This window comes from Lactuca serriola, chromosome 3 (assembly GCF_051521515.1).
Source record: "Lactuca serriola cultivar US96UC23 chromosome 3, Lser_US96UC23_V15, whole genome shotgun sequence".
Classification (NCBI taxonomy): Eukaryota; Viridiplantae; Streptophyta; class Magnoliopsida; order Asterales; family Asteraceae; genus Lactuca; species Lactuca serriola.
In genome coordinates, this window is record NC_136410.1 from 274,403,936 (window position 1) to 274,425,352 (window position 21,417).

Sequence of the window (21,417 nt, forward strand, 5' to 3'; positions counted from 1 at the left end):
TGTGGTTCTTGTGCATCACTTGAGGAAGAGGATGAGGTTATCAAGAAAGGAGCTGGAGGTGAGGCTATTGGATCCAGTGATTTCCTATCCAGAGCTCCTAAGGAAGGTATGAAGTCTTCACCTTTCTTCTTATTTTGGATAGATCTCATATCTATAGAGGTTTAGGGATTTTGCCATTTTTGTTTGGGTTTTTGAGTAACATGAGTTATCTAAGAGTCTAGACCTCATATCTAAACCTTGTGAGGTCTTTAGAGTCTAGGTGTCCCAGCTTTATTCACCCATAGGAAGGTTTTTAGGCTTAATCACTCATGAAGGGCATGTATTAGCATTTTTGGAGTAATAATATCATGCATGAACGTAAATATCGAACGTTTATGTGATTATTGAGCCTTGAGATGACAAATCTAGTGTTTAGAGTGATAGATTTGTTTTAAATCGTATGAATGAGCTTTGGGTCTGAATGAACTCCCCGAGTAGGTGAGCCGACTCGACAAGTTGGTTAGGGTTTGTCCAAAAGAGATGAATCGTGCGACGGCTCAGTGAGTTGGAGGGTAACTCGATGAGATGAGCTGGACCTTCAAGAGACTTCTGAGGATGTGAGTGGACTCGACGAGTTGCACGAGTGCACTCGACAAGTTGGTTCAAACATGGATTGTTGACTTGAGTTTGACTTCTGTTGACTCTGGGGTTTGGTCAACATGAGTAACGGAGACCATGGAGGGGTAAAATGGTCTTTTACATAATTCAAGAGTTAGAAAGAGAAAGAAGGCCCTCAATTATTAGGGTCGTGTAAAAGGGTGTTAATTAGAGATATTCATCCCTTATGTTAGGCGGAGGCTAGCTCGAGATTCGGGTGTGAGGTTATTTAGTTGCTGCTTGTCAGGTGAGTCTTCTCGCTATACATACCTAGAGTGGTAATTAGAGTTATGTGACATAGTATCTTATATGTTATTGTGTACTGTGATATATTGCATTCTTTCTACGTGATTTATGTTATGTATTATTCAGAGTTTATAGAGTTAGGACCGGAAGGTCCACAGAGTTAAGACTGGAAGGCCTATAGAGTTAGGACCAGAGGGTTCACCAGAGTTGTGGTACTGGAGAGTCCTGCTGAGACACATTGACCAGAGGGTTATACAGAGTTATAGCCTTGAGTGGCTAATTTGTTGTATGTGGTACTTTGGGGAACTCACTAAGATTCGTGCTTACCATATTATGTGTTATGTATTTCAGGTTTTTCTTAGGATCGTAGGAAGGCACCGGCTTGATTGCACACAGCAGTGGAAGAGTTATGTTTTTGAGGATCCTGGATTTTTAAATGTATAATTGTGGAGTTGCAAAGTGTAAATTAAATTAATGAGATTTTTATGAAATGTGTTACGAGGATTACGTGATTTTAAATGAAAATTTTGTTTTAAAAATTTATGGTGTTACAAGATAGTATCAGAGCCTTGGTTTAAGGGATTTAGATGCACCTTCGGTTAAGTCTGGACTCAAACTGAGGATTTGAGAAAAGTTTTCAAAAAGAAAACATTATAATAAAACTAGTAAGAGTTTCTAAGAGGAAAAATGAGAAGGAGCAGTGTGTACAATCAGCCAGAGCCCGAATGATAATTTCCCAAAATACCCTTACTTATGAGTTATTATTGAGATATTCTGCATCTTAGAGGCTAGGCTATGTACTTCATATTTTAGGACTAGAGTGGCCTAATTTGTGATGTCGTAGCCTAGGAATTGTTGTTATCTGTGATGTGCTTTGAGTATGTGTTGAGTAAGAATATCCAGCAAGAATCTTTTAGAGAGAAACCTTTAGTAGAGGAGTAAAATAGGATAGATACCTAGATGAGCATTGGAGGAGCCTACTGAGAGAGTAGTTAGATGCCTGCATGGGGTAGAGTTGCTTGAGTTCAGTGACACCTATTGAGTGTGAGTAGAGCAAATAGAGTTGTAACCTAGAGTGGTTTTTTCGTGTTGGTGGAGATTATTTGATGCCCGAATACTGCTTGCTTTGTGCTTTGCGGAGCTCTCGATAATGGGAGTCAGTTACCAAGAGAATATGACGATATTCATGATGGGTTTTGAGCATTCTAACACTTCCTAAGTGTACATGCAACCCTAATAACCTTGGATCTATGTTTTTCTAATTATCATGCAAAGTTGATTTCCAAGGCTATGATCATATCTAGCATACATGGGGAACAATTTTAACTTAAATAATAGATAGAACTACATACCTTGTTGTTGTAAATGTTCCTTGAAACGTTGTGAGCCTAGCACCCTAAGTGTGATGCCTCAAATGCTTCACACAACACCAAATGCTATGGAGTAAACTTGGAGAGAAAGTATAACACTCTAAAAATCGGCTCTAGCCCTCTTGTTTCTTGTCTAACCGATTTTGGGAGAACACATGAGCTTTATATAGTGTTGACACATCTAGGGTTACACCATGTAAACCCTAATGTGTCATGACTCTTCATTTCCATGACCCATGGGTTTGTAACTCCCATGGAGCATCCAATGGGTTTAACCCAACTTGATTATCCATGGAGCCTCTTAGCCCACTATATAAGTTATGGATGATTTACATAATCAACCCATATATTTAATTAGTTATCTTTTGATCACTTAATTAATTCTAAAATTAATTCTTGATCAAACTAATTAAATAATATTATTAATATATTAGAACCTATAATATATTAATAACCACAAGTGTTATTTCTCTCATTTAGTCTATCCAATTGCATGGTGCCATGCAACCCAAATGGACCATGCCGGGTCGGGTCAAGTACATACCAAAAATAGTTATGGACTTAGACACCTTATCCAATAGTCTCCCACTTGGATATGTCTAATAACTATAACTGCAAGTATAACTTTAGGAACCGATCGGCAATCGTAGCTCTTTCAAGGTTTCTCGGAACTGAGAAGATGATGGTATGCCATTTCAGATAAGGGATCATATAATCCTCTGTTCTAGATATCAGTCGGACAAATACATGGAACATAGTCTTGCTTATTGCCCAGCAGTTTGTTTCCTGATTTCTGATTTGTTTGACAAAGAACTTAATTGAACACATCAACTTAGTTCTGACCGGGCCCGGTACGTGGGTCAAAAAAAATCATCAAGGGGCCCATATATCAGCTTCTAATCCAAGAAGGAACAGATAAACTTCGACTCATATGCTTGTTCTACTACTTGTTAAATTACACACAAACACACGTTTTATAACATCGAGTTACCAATGCGGTTTTGCACGTTCAATGTATAACTAAGTCATAGTTAACAAGTCATATCTCTAGGTTTGAAGACTTATATGATATTACTGTCTCGCGATCACTCGAGAAAAATTCCATGAAGTGATACCAACGAGCGTGGGTTGAATCCAATACTCAGAACTTATGAGCACTCATCAGTGTTGAGGCCATATCCAACATCTTAGACCTCTACAACCAACTCATGACAGTCTTATTTCATATCTACTTCCAACATATGACTGACTGTGGATAATTTGAATAATATGTAAAACAACATAAATATTATGGAAGTCAAAACATGCAAAAGAAATAATACTAAACGATTGACAAAAGATAGTAACACTTTACTCATAAATAAACACAACTTTTATTCATCATCAACTGTCAATTACATTTTACAAATTTCAAAGTTATCTAACTACTAAGACTAATATCATCCTTCAGCCCTATGCTCCTAGCATGCTGTAGATGCTTAACCCTACCCAGTCCCTTCGTGAGGGGATCTGCCGGGTTCTCATCCGATGATACCCTCTTTGCCACGATAAGTCCTTCTTTTATACGATGTCTGATGAAATGATATTTTCTGTCAATGTGTCTGGATCTCCCATGATCCCTTGGTTCCTTTGCTAAGGCAACTACACTTTCACTGTCACAGAAAATCTCTATAGGCTTCGATATAGCTGGTACAATTCCAAGGTCTCCAATGAAGTTCTTTAGCCACATAGCCTCTTTTGCCACTTCGCTTGCCGCTATATACTCTGATTCGCAAGTTGAATCAGCCACTGTCTCCTGCTTGGAACTTTTCCAAGAGATTGCTCCTTCGTTTAAGGTAAAGACCCAGCCCGACTGAGAACGGAAATTATCCCTATCAGTCTGGAAGCTAGCATCACTATACCCTACAACTCTCAAGTCATCACTCCCACTGAGGGTAAGGACCCAGTCCTTAGTCCTTTGCAGGTACTTGAGAATGTTCTTTACCGCTGTTCAGTGAGCCTTACCAGGATTCCCCTGATACCTGCTAACCATGCTTAAAGCAAAGGCTACATCAGGACGAGTACAGGTCATAGCATACATGATCGAGCCTACTGCCGAAGCATAAGGTATCCGACTCATTTCTGCTATCTCGTCCTCAGTACTCGGGCTCTGAGTCTTACTCAGTCTAGTGTTACTCTGGATGGGTAACTCTCCTTTCTTGGAATCTTGCATGCTGAATCTCCTCAGTACCTTATCCAAGTATGTACTCTGACTAAGTCCAATTAGTCTTTTACTCCGGTTTCTCAAGATCCTTATCCCTCAAATATAGGCAGCTTCTCCTAGGTCCTTCATAGCAAAACACTTCCCAAGCCAGGACTTAACTTCCTGCAGTGTTGGGATGTCATTTCCTATGAATAGTATGTCATCCAAATACAGAACCAAAAAACTAACTATACTCCCACTAGCCTTGACATATACACAAGATTCATCTTCACTCCTAGAGAAGCCAAACTCTTTGACCTTCTCATCAAAACAAAGATTCCATCTGCGACGTGCTTGCTTTAATCCATAGATGGATTTCTCAAGCTTACACACTCTATTAGGGTACTCAGTGCTGACAAAACCCTCTGGCTGATTCATGTAAACATCCTCAGCCAATTTTTCGTTAAGGAAAGCGGTTTTGACATCCATTTGCCATATTTCATAGTGATGAAATGCAGCTATTGCTACCAATACCCTAATAGACTTAATCTTGGCTACTGGTGAAAAGGTCTCATCATAATCAACTCCTGGAGTTTGAGAAAAGCCCTTTGCAACCAGTCGTACCTTATAAGTGTGTACATTACCATCCATGTCGGTCTTCTTCTTGAAGATCCATTTGCACCCTACAGTCTTACGACCTGGTACATTCTCAACCAAGTCCCAGACCTGATTGTCATACATGGATTGTATCTCGCTATCCATTTCCTCTTTCCATTTAGCATACTCAGGGATTGCCATGGCTTTCGCATAGCTGTTAGGTTCATCCAGACCTACTAGTGTCTCATCACTAATAAGTCTCACCTTCCGCAGTAATATGGAAACCATAGTAATGCTCAGGTACATTCCTAACCCTTATGGAACGCCTCAGAGGTACAACTGGAGGTATAATTGGATCAACAGGAGGTTCCTCGTCAAGTCGACTGCTAGGGTTTGAGGTTCCTTCACCACTTGACACTTGAAGTTCTTCAAGGTCAATTAGCCTCCCACTGTCTCCTTGGCTTATGAACTCTCTCTCTCTCGAAAAATAGCCCTCCTTGCTACAAAGACCACATTCTCATTAGGTCTGTAGAAGAGGTAACCAAAGGATTTTTGTGGGTTGCCGATGAAAATACACTTCTCGCTTTGAGGTTCGAGCTTGTCATGAGTCTCACGTCTCACGAAAGCCTCGCAACCCCAAACTTTGATGTGGGCTAGACTAGGAACTTTTCCAGTCCACATCTCGTGAGGTGTTTTAGCAACCTTCTTTGTAGGGACCAGATTAAGGATATGGGTGGTAGTCTCTAAGGCATACCCCCAAAATGAGATTGGTAGCGTAGCTCGACTCATCATGGAACGAACCATGTCTAACAAGGTTCGATTACGCCTCTCAGCTACACCATTCAACTGTGGTGTCCTGGGAGGTGTCAATTGTGAGACAATCCCACATTCCCTAAGATAGTCGAGGAACTCTGAACTAAGATACTCACCACCTCGATCGGATAGAAGCATCTTAATGTTCCTACCCAATTGATTCTCGACTTCCTGTTTAAATTCCTTAAACTTTTCGAAAGTCTCTGAATTATGCTTGATTAAGTAGACATATCCATATTATAATCATCCGTAAAAGTCACGTAATAACGATTAGCATCCCTTGTGGCATGTTTGAAGGATCCACACACATCCGTGTGTACAATATCCAACAAACCTTCACCCCTCTCACACGAACCAGTGAAGGGTGACTTTGTTATTTTTCCAAGCAAGCATGATTCGCAACTATCATCTGACTTTAGGTCAAATGACTCCAAGACTCCATCCTTTTGGAGTTGGCCTATGCGTTTCTTGGTTGTATCCCCAAGATGACAATGCCATAATGATGCTTTATCCAAGTTATTACTATTAGAAGAATCAATACACAATACATTATTTCCTAAGTTATCTACAACAGACACAGCTTCATACACACCATCACAAGGTAATGCTTTAAAATAAAACACATTATTAAAGAAAGCATTTATTCCACCATTTTCATTATCAAAAGAAAAGGTAAAACCTTGTTTATACAAAGCATGAAGGGAAATAACATTTCTTGCCATTTATGGCGAGTAACAACATTTATTCAAATCTAAAGTAAACCCACTACTAAGCAACAAAGTATAAACTCCAATCTTGGTGACAGGTGAAACTTTCCTATTCCCCATGATTATGTTTATCTTTCCATGCTCCACATTTTCACTTCTTCTTATTCCCTGCATTTCAGAACAAATATGAATACCGCAACCGGTATCAAGGACCCAAGAGTTAGAATAGAGTGAATTATTAGATGAGATAGTGTAAATACCTGCATGGTTGGGTTTAATTTTCCATCCTTCAAATCTTGCTGGTACTTTGGGCAGTTACGCTTCCAGTGCGCCTTTTCGTGGCAGTAGAAGCATTCAGCCTCTTTGGGATTAGAAGAAGGTGTAACGAAACCTTTCTTGGTTCTGCTAGAAGAGGAGCCATCAAGGGTCTTACCCTTGGTACCCTTCGAAGGATTCTTTCTCTTCTTCCCTCTACCTTTCCCGATTGCCAGGATAGGTGCTGAGTTTGGAGTAGTAGCAGGAGTGGTCACAACCGACTTACCTTTAAGACCTGATTCTGCGGTCTTTAGGAGTCCCTGAAGTTTGCTAAGTGTAACTTCCTCCTTATTCATGTAGTATGTCATGCAGAATTGATCATAACATGAAGGTAAGGAGTGTAAAATAATATCTATTGCTAACTCCTCAGGGAAGTTCACATTCAACTTCATCAATCGATCCACATACCTTTACATTTTCTGCATGTGGCTTGTGATGGGTTCACCATCTTTCATTCGGGTTGTGATCATAGAGGAGATGATTTCATATCGCTCTTGACGAGCACTTTGATGGTAGCGATCCATCAAATCCTGGTGCATCTCAAAAGGATAGTAGTCCTCATAGGACTTTTTGAGCTCGGCTGTCATGGTGGCCATCATGATACATGCCACTTTGGTAGCATCTCTTTCATGTGCCTCATATTCAGAAAACTCCTCAGGAGTAGCAGTTGGCTCAGACACCTTGAGCTCCTTGTCAAGAACATATTCCTTGTTCTCATAACGAGTGACCATCCTGATGTTTCTGATCCAATCAGTAAAGTAGGATCCATCAAAGATGACTCTCCCACAAAGGTTCATGAGAGAGAAGGAGCCTGTAGGGTTTGAGCCAGGAGTAGCATTGTTGGAAGACATCTAAAAAGAAGGAAAAGGATTAGTTTAGATATTGGGATAGTCCTTAATAAAACACCCAAATGTAGAATTAAGGCTAGGATCCAATCACAATATATTATAACCAAGAAGAGGGATGTCGTAATCCAAGTTATAACATATTTGAAAGGTAGGTGAATGACGATTCACCAATTTCCACCATGAAAACAAAATATTAATTATTAGGTTTTATTTGGCTTTTAGAAATTCCTAGATTCTTTGAGATTCATTGAACTTTTCATTGGCATGTTTCAATCTCGAGTGTGCCCTTCATGTTTTGCGATTGGGATACCGAAGATCACAAAACAAGGTGTGAAGTAACCATGCAAATTACTTGGTACCCTTAATGTTTTTCACTTAATCGTAGTGCCGGTAAACCACACGCGCTCCTTCCGACCTCATGAAAAACTTAAGTCACCCTTTGTCTTCCTTGTTATGTCCAAGTTAGTGTGCCGGTAAACCACACATGCTCCACCAACGACTTAGACAAGGTGAAAAGTGTAATTTCATGGATTAGCACCTTATTCACATTTTCCTAAAGTAACTAAGATTGGGAATTTATAAAACATTTAGTTACTTAATAATAATCATTATACTTTTAATGAGAATTTATAAGTCCTTGTCTTACCCGTTCGGCTAACGATCCTCCACCAATCAAGCAAGCGTTGGGTGAGAGTGGACACCCATTAAATTGCCATTTTATAGGCAACAACCTTATACCCACCTTATAGACCGGCTTCGTGAATGAGACGTACTAGCGGTAAAACGGATTTAATCTTATACATATATATTATTAATAACTTTAAATATTATAACTATAAGGGTAGAATTTTAACTTTTAAAAAACTAAGGGTTGGAACTAAAGTTTTAATCAAGACTTTACTTGTTCCAAAACTTGAGGGCAAGTTTTGTAAACTTTCAAAACTTTTCATTTCTTGTAACTTATGAGTTAAATAGAGTAATAAAAATGAAGACTCTTCATTTTTCTAACTCTTGTGTTCTTTTAATGGTTTTAATTCAAGTGTGACTCTTGGTTTTCCATAACTTGAGGACAAGTTATGGACTCCATTAAAACACATTCTGATCAAGTATTAAACTACCAAGTAGGTTACAAGTAATTCCTATGATCATCTAAATTCATAAGATCAAGAACATGAATATTCATATCAAAGTTTCAAGACCATATGAACACATATAATCATGAAAAATTGATATTTTCCATTGTAAATGGATTAGAAAAAACATTACACCATCTAAAACAAGTTTTATAACACCAAAACAGTTTAGGGTAATGTTTCTAGTCCATTTCCAGCAGCAAAGGTCGAAAATCTGCACTCTGTCGCTCCTACTTGCCGAGTGCATGAGCCTACTCGGTGAGTAGGTTGAAGATACACATGAACTCGATGAGTCCCCCCATGGACTCGGCGAGTTCATCAGGCAGACAACAAGTTTTTCGACTTTTTTCAACTTTTAGCACAAATAACAAACAAACAAGCCTAGACTCTGATACCACTGTTGGGTTTTCAGCATTCTAACACTTCCCAAGTGTACATGCAACCCTAATAACCTTGGATCTATGTTTTTATAATTATCATGCAAAGTTGATTTCCAAGGCTATGATCCTATCTAGCATACATGGGGAACAATTTTAACTTAAATAATAGATAGAACTACATACCTTGTTTTTGCAAATGTTCCTTGAAACCTTGTGAGCCTAGCACCCTAAGTGTGATGCCTGAAATGCTTCACACAACACCAAATGCTATGGAGTAAACTTGGAGAGAAAGTATAACACTCTAAAAATCGGCTCTAGCCCTCTTGTTTCTTGTGTAATCGATTTTGGCAGAACACATGAGCTTTATATAGTGTTGACACATCTAGGGTTACACCATGTAAACCCTAATGTGTCATGACTCTTCATTTCCATGACCCATGGGTTTGTAACTCCCATGGAGCCTCCATGGAGCATCCAATAGGTTTAACCCAACTTGATTATCCATGGAGCCTCTTAGCCCACTATATAAGTTATGGATGATTTACATAATCAACCCATATATTTAATTAGTTATCTTTTGATCACTTAATTAATTCTAAAATTAATTCTTGATCAAACTAATTAAATAATATTATTAATATATTAGAACTTATAATATATTAATAACCAAAAGTGTTATTTCTCTCATTTAGTCTATCCAATTGCATGGTGCCATGCAACCCAAAGGGACCATGTCGGGTCGGGTCAAGTACATACTAGAAATAGTTATGGACTTAGACACCATATCCAACAATTCAGGAGGTAGATGGCTGGCATCATAGGTAGTTTTCAGCAGCTGATGGTGGAGGAGCATGAGAACCTAGGGAGTGACCTTAGTCAGATGAGTGTGCTGATAGATTAGAGCATTTCACTGGGGAGCGAACTCGTGTAACGGGATTGGTGATCGAGAAAGTTGAGCAACTACTTAGGAACTCTGGGATGGGTCATGTAGAAAGTATGGGTATATGTGGCAGGTAGTATGGGCCCATACTGTTGAAAGCAGAGGACCCATACTCGATGCAGGGAGTATTCCGGAGGTTTTAAATAGCAGATTGAGAGGTGATGTCATGGATCGAGTACCATGATTTGTAGCAAATCGAGAGGTGATGTCATGGTTCGAGTACCATGATTTAGGGCAGATTGAGAAGAGATAACATAGGCTGGGTACCATGATTCGTAGCAAATAGTTCTTGTACCTTTCCAGTTATCCTGGTGTGATTGATTATACAGAGATCAGATGGGCTAAAGTATAGGGCCCGAGGGCCATGTTCAATGAGTTTCTTCGGAGTATACCTTAAGAGGTAAATCGACTTAGTTCCAAGGGATTTTTGGTGAGATGCCAGTTGGAGCCGAAATACTCAGGGATGAGTATGGTGCTTTATGGAGGACTACGGTCTGAGTGGAGCAATCGGCCGATAGTGGAAATGTCACCTTCTGTGACCCGAGTGGTGCTATTTCCGTTTCCTATGGGAAACAGGAGATATATTTGGATTTCTAGTTTCTAAGCTTGGGGGTAAACCCTGTGGGGTGGCTTTGACTGCAATCTTTCAGCGAAGTACTGGGTAGTATGTCTACCGCAAGGTAGTATTATAGTGTGAAAGGGTCATTAGTGATGACTGAGATGGTCAAGGACAAGGATATACCCTATTTGAGTACAGTAGGGTATGTATTAGTAGCAACGTAGGGTGTTCAAGAGGAGTATATTGGGGCGGTGGCTCTCATCGTCTATGATGGATATCGAGTGTGGGGGTGAGGCTTCTGCCCTCATGATAATTATCCTAATGGGAAGTTGGTTGGAAAGTCGAAGAAAGTGTGAGAATTCATTATTCCCAGATTGAGATTCATGGCTACTATGGGACAATTGAGATGACTGGTAGCGTGTCAGTATGAAATTTCGGATGACACGGTGTAAAGTCTTCGAGGATTTTATCTAAGATTTGGGATGTTTGGAGTTGCTTGGTCTCTATTGGGAAGATCATCGGGAGTATGTGGTACTTTCCAAGAGTGAGTGTGATGTGCCAGGTGAAGCAGTCTGTGGAATAGGTTGTTGTTGTACCGAAAATGGTGATGGTTCAAGACCTGAGTGGGGGAGAACCAAATATTTTATTTAGAGGAATAGGAATTTGTTCTAAGGCTATTAGTGGACCGAATATAGTGACCAGTGGAATGGATGCATGAAACCAAGGTTATTGGGGGTCGAGGTGAGGAGCAAAACGAGATAGTTCATGTTGTATGTGTTCAGGGAAGGATGAGTGTCCCCACGGCAAGTGGCCGTTGGTCGAGGATCCTATGGTGGCTAGAAATTCCTTGGGGTTGTGATGACAAATTCAAGGTGGGAGGCTCGTAAAGATAATTTGGGTGATTGAGAATTCCTGGTTCAATGTATGGATTGTTATATGCTCTTTTGGAAGGGTAGAAAGTGATCGGGGCAGCCAACTTCTGGGTCGGTATGAGTAATCTTGCTTGGGTTTTGAGCAATAGAGGCAAGAGTTTCGGATGGTCATCAACGTGTTCTGAGTCATTGGCAATTCCTCTGTGTTCCAATTGAGAAATGGGATACTCCGAAGTTGTGTGTTATGTGAAATGAAGATTAGTTATCAGATTCTGTGGGAATGCATTGATGTATCAGTGTATGATGTCGTAAGTAGGGGATCAGTGGTTGAGGCAGGACATCGTGATGTTCTATGATGGTGTGCCGAGGTATCTGAGTATAATGACCTTAATTTCGAATCATTTTTGAGTCTTGAGTTTGAGATGGCAAATGGTGTGTCAAGTATCTACGATTCCAGTGGGAGCCCTTTGGTTATCGACATCAAGTGGGATTATTTATGAATGTGGATTCCAGCGAGGAGAGGTGTTTTATTATGATGGTTGTCGTCAGAAATAGTGATGCATAATTTGGATGAGTGTGAGCACCTATCTATGTTGGTCCGTGGAGCATGAGTTACTAGACGCAATGTGGTGTTGACGTGAGGATGAGATGGTGGGGAAATAAGAGAGGGTGTTGTGGTGCTACGGGGAGTCGTAGTACTCACTAGTCAGAGAGAGGGTGTTGTGATGCTACGAGGAGCCATAGTACTCACTAGTCAGCGAAAGGGTGTTGTGATGCTATGGAGAGCCGTAGTACTCACAAGTCAGCGAGAGGGTGTTGTGATGATACAGGGAGCCATAGTATTCACTAGTCAGCGAGATAGTGTTGTGATACTGCGGGGAGCCGTGGTATTCACTAGTTAGCGAGAGTGTGTTGTGATACTGCGGGGAGCCGTAGTACTCACTAGTCAGTGAGATGGAATGTTATGATACCATGGGGCACTGTATTATACACTAGTCAGAGCATGATGCATGAGAGTTTTAGGCTTGGGTAGCCCTAATTTTTGAGTGTTTGGAAGCCTAGTAGTCGGACCAGGGGCGAGACTGGGGTCTCCTGAATGATCGAGAATCGTTATATTCTGAGTAAGGTGTGAGTATCACAATCATAAGGAATTGGAAAAGTGATGTACGCATGGGTTGCGGGTCATGGGTCATGAGTTGAGTGGTTCATTGGGATGAGTGGTTCCAATTCTGGGGGGTACCAGACTCCTGAGTTTGAGTTTGGATCTGGTGGTGTGTTGGGTAGGCGAGAGGAGATTCCAGATTCAGAGATGGGTTCCATGTTTAGGGGTATTTTTTGTCATTTGATGTATTAGACCTGAGTAGGTTAGTGATTTGGTACGGGAGGTACCACGAGACGCATGAAACAAATGAGCAGTAGATGATAGATCTCGGCGGTGAGTCGATCTTCAGTTGGGATTGTAGTATTCGCTTGGGGTAAATAGAACTTCGTGACTTGTGTGTCATAATGGGTCGAGATAGTTGTTTTTAGAAGGAATTCAGTGAGACATTCTGGGGTATGCTTTGGATAACCTTTGGAGGTTCAACTGATGGGTCGGGAGTTCACCTGGTGCTCAAGTGTTGAATGAAATATTGGGGAGGAAGCTGGAGCTTATGATTTTAGATGACAGAGGATATTTTTGAGTGAGCATGATTATTTTCTTGTGTCTAAGGACAGGGCGTTGAGATTTCCTTGATCCGGTGGGTTTCGATTGCAGAGTAGTGGATGGGTCTCTGGTGTAATGTAACCCTTTTCATTCCTTGGAGTGTGATTTGCATCTTATAGTGTGTCTGGTATGAGTAATCGGTAGCCAATTGTTGGACCTTGTTTTGTAAGAATCGGAGGGGCAGTGAGTTATCGGGGTCTATTATTCAAGGAGAAAATAACATGGTAATATATTGAGAGGGTGGTCTGGCAGTGGGTCAGGCCACTAGAGTTTCCATACTTTTGAAAGCCAGAAGAAGGTATCTTAGCGGAAAAGGGGTCGGTATTTTTCTGGAATTAGGAGTTCCAGTTTGGATCCAGGTGTCCATAGAGAAGGATATAGGTTTTGGTACGAGATCCTTTTAGTGGTGTTTTTCGAGTTATAGGGTTTCAAGCTATGTGTGGTTGAGGAGCGATTTCGAGGGAGAAATCTAATTCGGGTGGGGGACAATTGTAACATCCGGAATTTCAGGTATGTTATCGTATGGTTGAATTCATGAGGTTTATGGAATGACTCGACGAGTTGGGAGTTTAACCCACCGAGTAGGATCGAGTTTCCGGGTGGGATTTAATGAATGGACTCGATGAGTCGGGAGGAAGACTCGTCGAGTTGGTGCTGGGCAGAGAAACCCTAATTTCCCAGGCTTGGGGCATATATAAGGGAACTTATGTCCCCATTTCCACCTCATCAGTTACCCTACACCCCTGAGAGCAAACTCTAATTTCTATTTGAGCTAGAGAATGAGAGAGAAGCTCATATTGTGGTCCTTGTGCATCACTTGAGGAAGAGGATGAGGTTATCAAGCAAGGAGCTGGAGGTGAGGCTGTTGGATCTAGTGATTTCCTGTATAGAGCTCCTAAGGAAGGTATGAAGTCTTCACCTTTCTTCTTATTTTGGATAGATCTCATATCTATGGACTTTCAGGGCTTTTTGCGAGCTTTTGTTTGGGTTTTTGAGTAGCATGATTTATCTAAGAGTCTAGACCTCAGATATGGACCTTGTGAGGTCCTTAGAGTCTAGGTGTCCCAGCTTCATTAACCTATAGGAGGGTTTTTGGGCTTAATCAGTCATGAAGGGCATGTCTTAGCATTTTTGGAGCAATAACATCATCCATGAACATAAAATGGCTCGGCGAGTTGGAGGTCAACTCGACGAGCTAAGCTAGACCTTCACGAGACTTCTGAGGATGTGAGTGGACTCGACGAGTTGCATGAGCGCACTTGATGAGTCGGGTCAAACAAGGACTATTGACTCGAGTTTGACTTCTGTTGACTCTGGGGTTTGGTCAACATGAGTAATGGTGACCATGGAGGGATAAAATGGTCTTTTACCCAATTCAAGAGTTATAAAGAGAAAGAATAGCCATCAATTATTAGGGTCGTGTAAAAGAGTATTAATTAGACATATTCATCCTTTATGTTATGTGGAGGCTAGCTCGAGATTCGGGTGTGAGGTTATTTACTTGCTGCTTGTCAGGTGAGTCTTCTCACTATACATACCTAGAGTCGTAATCAGAGTTGTATGATAGAGTATCTTATATGTTATTTGTGTACTATGATATATTGCATTATTTCTATGTGATTTATGATATGTATTATTCAGAGTTTAAAGAGTTAGGACCGGAGGGTCCACCATAATTGTGGGACTGGAGGGTCCCACTAAGACACATTGACTAAAGGGTTATATAGAGTTATAGCCACGAGTGGATAATTTGTTGTATGTGGTACTTTCAGAAACTCACTAAGCTTCGTGCTTACCGTGTTATGTGTTATGTGTTTTAGGTTTTTCTCAAGATCACGGGAAGGCACCGACTTGATTGCACACACCAGTGGAAGAGTTATGGTTTTGAGGATCCTAGATTTTTAACTTAATAATTGTGGAGTTGCATATTGTAAATTAAACTAATGAGATTTTTATGAAATGTGTTACGGGGATTAAGTGATTTTGAATGAAAATTTTGTTTTGAAATTTTACGGTGTTACATTTGAATATGAATTGGTTGTCAGCTTGGTTGCGAAAAGTAAAAAACTCAAAACACAACTTGTCTTTTGGTTGATAACCAAAAGAGCATTTATAGTTAAGTGTAAAAACGCAAAAAGTGAGAATTGAATAAGAAAAGCTTTTCATTCACCATAAAGAAATTCTGCCAAATGGTTTCTTCCTTATAAATGTAAAAGGAAGGTTAGTTCCTTAAAATGCGATACAATTAATATCTTTTTCTCTTCTTTCTCATTCCTTTCAAACATAGGAACCCGCTATTTGAAAATGAGATCATTTTTATAGTCTTTTCAAAACCATAGCATAATCTAACTGATGAAATTTTGACATAATTATTTGCAAAAAGAGAAAATGTTGCTATGAAAATAAGGTACTAATAAGAAAAATGGTGTTATAAATACATGGGCGTTAGAAATAGCAATGTACCATAAAATCTGCTCTTATCAGTAACATGGGATATATTTTGAACAAAATTATATCACCGTCTATATTAGTTTTATCAACAAGATCACTTACAAACATTAGAAAAAGAGGCAATGTCAAATAACGAATCTGAGACATTTTAAAACATATAATCAAGACACATAGACATTTTTAAAATCTAAGCTGTCGATTTTTTTCCTAAATAAACTTGATAGAACACATATAATCAAGAAATTTATAGTAGTTTATGTATACCTAATGAGGTGGAGCGGAGGAGCGGGCAACTGAAAAAGAGGATCTGGTAGCCAATTGAAGATTCATTCTATTAGGGAAGACGATTGACGACGACGAGATCAATGAAACTGAAATCATGAATGAATTTTAATGTGGGGGAGATAGAGAGAGAGAGAGAGAGAGAGAGAGAGAAGGAGAGAGTTAATGATTTCATTATAGCTTTCCGGTTTAGAGATTGTAGTTGATAAAATCGATGTAAACTTTTGTCGTTTGGAATAAACACAGGAGATCATGAGTTTGACCTCGAGAATAAGTAAGATCTGATTGCTATACACTTTTGCAGATCGTTTGATTCTTGTGAACTTCAATTTCTAGAACTACCAAACAAATCCATAACCCGTCCACCCTAGGGTTTGCTGCAACAGATTCCAGTAAGTAAAGAACGAAGGATTTTTTTTAATAGAGCTTCTCCAAATAGAGAACACAATGACGATCAATTCGCTGGAGGCGAATCGTTGGACGATGATGACAGATCGTGTCTTGAGACAAAGTGTGAGAAGACAAAAGAGGAGATTACAAGTTTAGGTTAGTTTGATGTAATTCAGGGATTAATCTAATTAAAGGGATATGAATTATGTTGTTCCTAAAATGTCCCTTGTGTCATTTTATAAACATACCCCTGTCTCTTTTTTCTTCTATTATTTACAAAAATGCCACAAGACATTTGACTGTCCATTATTTTGATATGACGATCCTAATTTAGTTATCGGGTTCTCATGAATTTATAGGTTTTCAAATGATCATATATATATATATATATATATATATATATATATATATATATATATATATATATATATATATGGAAAAGTAAATATACCCTTAATGGTATATAATTAGATACGCAAACCCACTATAATTAGTTGTTTTGTTTGATATATTAGAGTTGAAAATAAAAATTACGTAAGAGGAAAATAAATGTGAAATTTATAAAAATCTTAAAAGTAAATCAAGTTAGAAGTTGAATTATAAGAACAGTGGACAATTACAATATATACATATGATACAAAACAACATAGCATGGAGAGTTTGGGTGTCTAAGCTTATATACCCTTAATGTTATATTCAGTTTTCCCATATATATATATATATATATATATATATATATATATATATATATATATATATATATATATATATATATATATATATATATATATATATATATATATATATATATATATATATATCAAACGAAGCTTCTCGGGATGGGACACAAAAGATGCCATTTGACTCTCATAAGTCATAACTCCTGCTGGCAATGAGACATATAGTTGTCATTTACTGAAACATGGACGACATTGAATAATCTTTTTTTTTTCAATAATTGAAAATAAAATATAGATATACGTGCTCCCCACAACACCGAGAGGAACTGGATTATATAGGCATTGAATTCAGTTCTCATCAATTCAATTTTTTTCGATTACAATGGAGAAAACACATCACATAGCCATTCTTCCTAGTCCAGGAATGGGTCACCTTATTCCAATGGCAGAATTCGCTAAGCGACTCGTCAAACACCACCCCATCTCGGTCACTATCATCATCCCTACGACCGGAACTCCTCCCAAAGCTCAAATATCCGTCCTTGAATCCTTACCGGAAAACATACACCACTTGTTTCTTCCATCTGTAAACATTGAGGGCTTACCGGAGGGTACCCGGCCTGAGCTTCAAATTTCGTTCATCATGCAATCGAGTCTTTCAAGTCTCCGAGATGCTTTAATTTCTTTAAAATCAAGAACCAACTTGGTAGCTCTAGTGTTTGACATGTTTGGACATGATTCAATGGAAGTTGCAAAAGAGCTTTGCCTACTTAACTTCTTGTTCTTTCCAATGAATTCCATGGCTTTGTCCTTCACTTTTATATTGCCAAAGCTCGATGAAGAAACATCTTGCGAGTATAAAGAGCTACCTGATCCAGTTAAAGTACCGGGCTCTATAACTTTTCCTGGGCATGAGCTCATGGCTCCAGTTCAAATCCGCACCGATGAAGTCTACAAAGGATATCTTTTGCTTTCCAAGCGATTGACTTTGCTTGATGGCATCTTGGTGAATAGTTTTGAGGAGTTAGAAGAAGAAACCTTTCGAGTTTTGAATACCGGAGTTGCTGGGCAAACACCCATTTACCCGATCGGACCATTGATTCAGTCAGCTCCAAGCAATGGGTCCAACCCGCATGATTGTATAAAGTGGTTGGATAATCAACCAGATGGATCTGTGGTGCTTGTGTCTTTTGGAAGCGGTGGGACACTTTCATTAGAACAGATTCATGAGCTAGCCCTTGGGTTAGAGAATAGTGGCCACAGGTTTTTATGGATAGTAAGAAGCCCAGATGAAAAGGCTTCAAATGCTTCCTTTTTTACTGCTTCTAGTCAGACTGACCCTTTAGGGTTTTTACCAAAAGGGTTTCTAGCCAGGACTGTAACACAAGGTTTAATAGTGCCATCATGGGCTCCACAAATTGAAATACTGAGTCACAAGGCAACCGGTGGATTCTTGACTCATTGTGGTTGGAACTCTACTCTAGAAAGCATAGTTCATGGCGTTCCAATGATTGCTTGGCCTCTTTATGCGGAGCAACATATGAATGCTAAAGTGATGACTGAAGCGCTTTGCTTGGCTTTAAGAGCTGAAACTGACGAGAATGGTATGGTTCGAAAAGAGGTGATTGAGAAAGTTGTGAAGGAGCTAATGGAGGGATACGAAGGAAAGAAGATATCTCAAAGAATGAGTGAACTAAAGGTTGCTGCCAATAAAGCTCTAGTTAACGGTGGGTCCTCTATGGAGTCATTATCGAAGTTTGCACAACAGTTAAAGAAATGAAAATTTATTTATTGCCTCCATTTGTTATGTGTATATGTGAAATTTATTTATTGCCTCCATTTGTTATGTGTATATGTGTAGCCGTTTATCTCGTATAGGCGCTTCTTAGCCTATATAGCTTTTGTGTAATAAGCTCATTGGCCTTACCTGATGTATATTCAAAGCATTCATCCGTTTTTCTTGGGAAAATATACGCATTTTGTTTATCATAGAGTCATACTTAGGAACGCTTTAAGACATATTCTTTCCGTCCAAAATATAATATTGTTTATAGACAAAAAAAACTTACAGATTAAAAAACCATTAATTATTATTAAAAAACCATTAATTATTATTAACTTTATCAAATCAAATGATAATTATACCCATTTGTTTTATTTAATTTTATGATAGTTGCATTTAATTTTGTTGTAGTTTAACTAATAATGAAGGGTACTTTGGTAAAAATGATATTTAATTTTAGAAGTACATAATTATTTTGGGACAAACCAAAAATAAAATATGGACTATTAATTTGGGACGGTGCCAGTATTATTTATTTTAAAGAAATCTTATAAAAAATATAAGTATTTTAAGTCAATTTATTGTTTAATTATAATATTTGTTTTTTGAATAGAAAATGTATGATTATTTAATTTTATACATTGAAAAAAATAAGGTTTGTTTTGTAAATTTAGTCAAATATAAAATAATCAAAACTTTTATATTTAAAAAATAAATGTTAGGATTAAACCCTAAAGTTAAGCAAAATATTAAAATTTATCGAAGATTTCCTTTTATTTTAATTTGTAAAATATGAACACTTTAATACATATTACTCATTTTAATTCGTAATATACTTATCATTTAAGTTTATATATGTGGAAAAATGTCGTTTGAATAATATTGTCCGGTTCTGTAACGTCCCAAAATTCAACACTAAAAATTTCTTTTAATAAAACATTACTTTAAGCAAATTCATCATTTCAAAACATAAACAGAGTATTAGTCTCCAAAATAAATGTTCGTTATCAGAGTAAACATTCCCAGGCTGTCTAAACTATGGTGTGTGCCATGCGATCACCACGAGCTCTTCCCTCCGCTACCGAAAGTACCTGAAACCAAAACTGAAAACCGTAACCACGAAACTTAGTGAGTTCCCCACCCTACCACATACCATGCATAACTACATATTGCACATACTGAGCCACGCCCGCTATCCTAGGCCTCGCCCACTACCTCGGGCCTCGCCCGCTACAACGTACCCGCCGCTCCAGGCCCCGCCTGGCTTCGAGCCCCGCTCGTATACAGATCTGTTTCACTTAGGCCTCGCCTGTCACAGGGCCTCGCCCACTAACATATAATAACACATAAACATATTACATCACATCACATAAGCTCAACACATACTAACGGATCTTGTCTTAAGGCCTCGCCTATCCCTGGGCCCCGCCCTTGTCCTACTACTGATGAGTCATGGAACCCCGTCCATACTCCTGCTAATAGTGAGGTACGGGCCCAGCCCACCCTCACTCCTTCCCTAACTTGGGCCTCGCCCCTGATCTGCTGCTACTGAGATGTGGAACACCATCCACACTCTGCTATCGGTGAGATACGGGACCTCGCCCACACTCACCTCCCTACCAGGCACATACAGGTATCACACAGACAACAAGTATAAACTATCACATAAACCATTCCTTGGGCACCCGCCCTCTACCATTGGACCTCGTCCCGAATATCATACTAGCATACTGTGCCTAGGGCTAACCACCGGGTCTTCTACTCATAACTACATGGGCCGGCATTGTGGCCGTAGACCCATTCATACAAAGGGAAACTCACCTGCACTGGTTGAACTAGCTGATGATCCCACTAGCCGCTACCCGGCAACTCTCTGAACTCCGACTCCACCCGCTCCCCGAGCTACCAATAACAATGCAACACTGAGTCTAACTGACCCCCGAAAGACTACCAAGTCAAGTCTGGTCAAAGTCAAAGTCCTGGTCAAAGTCAACCTTCAAGGTCAACCCAACTCGCCGAGTCACCCTATTGACTAGCCGAGTTCATATGTTCAGAGTCCTTCTATTCGCGACTCGACTCGCCGACTCAGTCCATGACTCGCCGAGTCTACCAATTACTGAGTCCTGACCTGTCCAACTCACCGAGTCTCCATTCGACTCACTGATTCGAGCCTCAACTCGAAGGGTTTGGGGTTTCGTGACTTGACTCGCCGAGTCCAAGACAACCTTCAATAGACTCGCCGAGTTGTTCATCCAACTCACCGAGTTCCTGCCCAACATCATCTGACTCGAGGATCTGTTCATCCCACTCGTCGAGTTTCTCCAAATCTTCATGCTACTCGCCGAGTCCACTCAAAGGACTCGCCGAGTCCATTCAGCTCTCCAAACATGTAGAGGACTTTTGAGTCATGCAGGGACTCCAAACCATAGATCCATACTTCCAAGTTCAATCCCCACGTAAAGTTGCAAACTTTATGTATAACTAAAGAGATCTAGGCTCAAAACATACTAGGGTTTGGTTAAAGGAAA

At 39.5% G+C, this 21,417-nt stretch overlaps 1 pseudogene; it reads left to right on the plus strand.

The window, feature by feature from the left end:
* The first annotated feature begins 17,366 nt into the window (after positions 1-17,366).
* LOC145094009 (hydroquinone glucosyltransferase pseudogene) lies at positions 17,367-19,092 on the plus strand (annotated as a pseudogene).
* Positions 19,093-21,417: the final 2,325 nt, after the last annotated feature.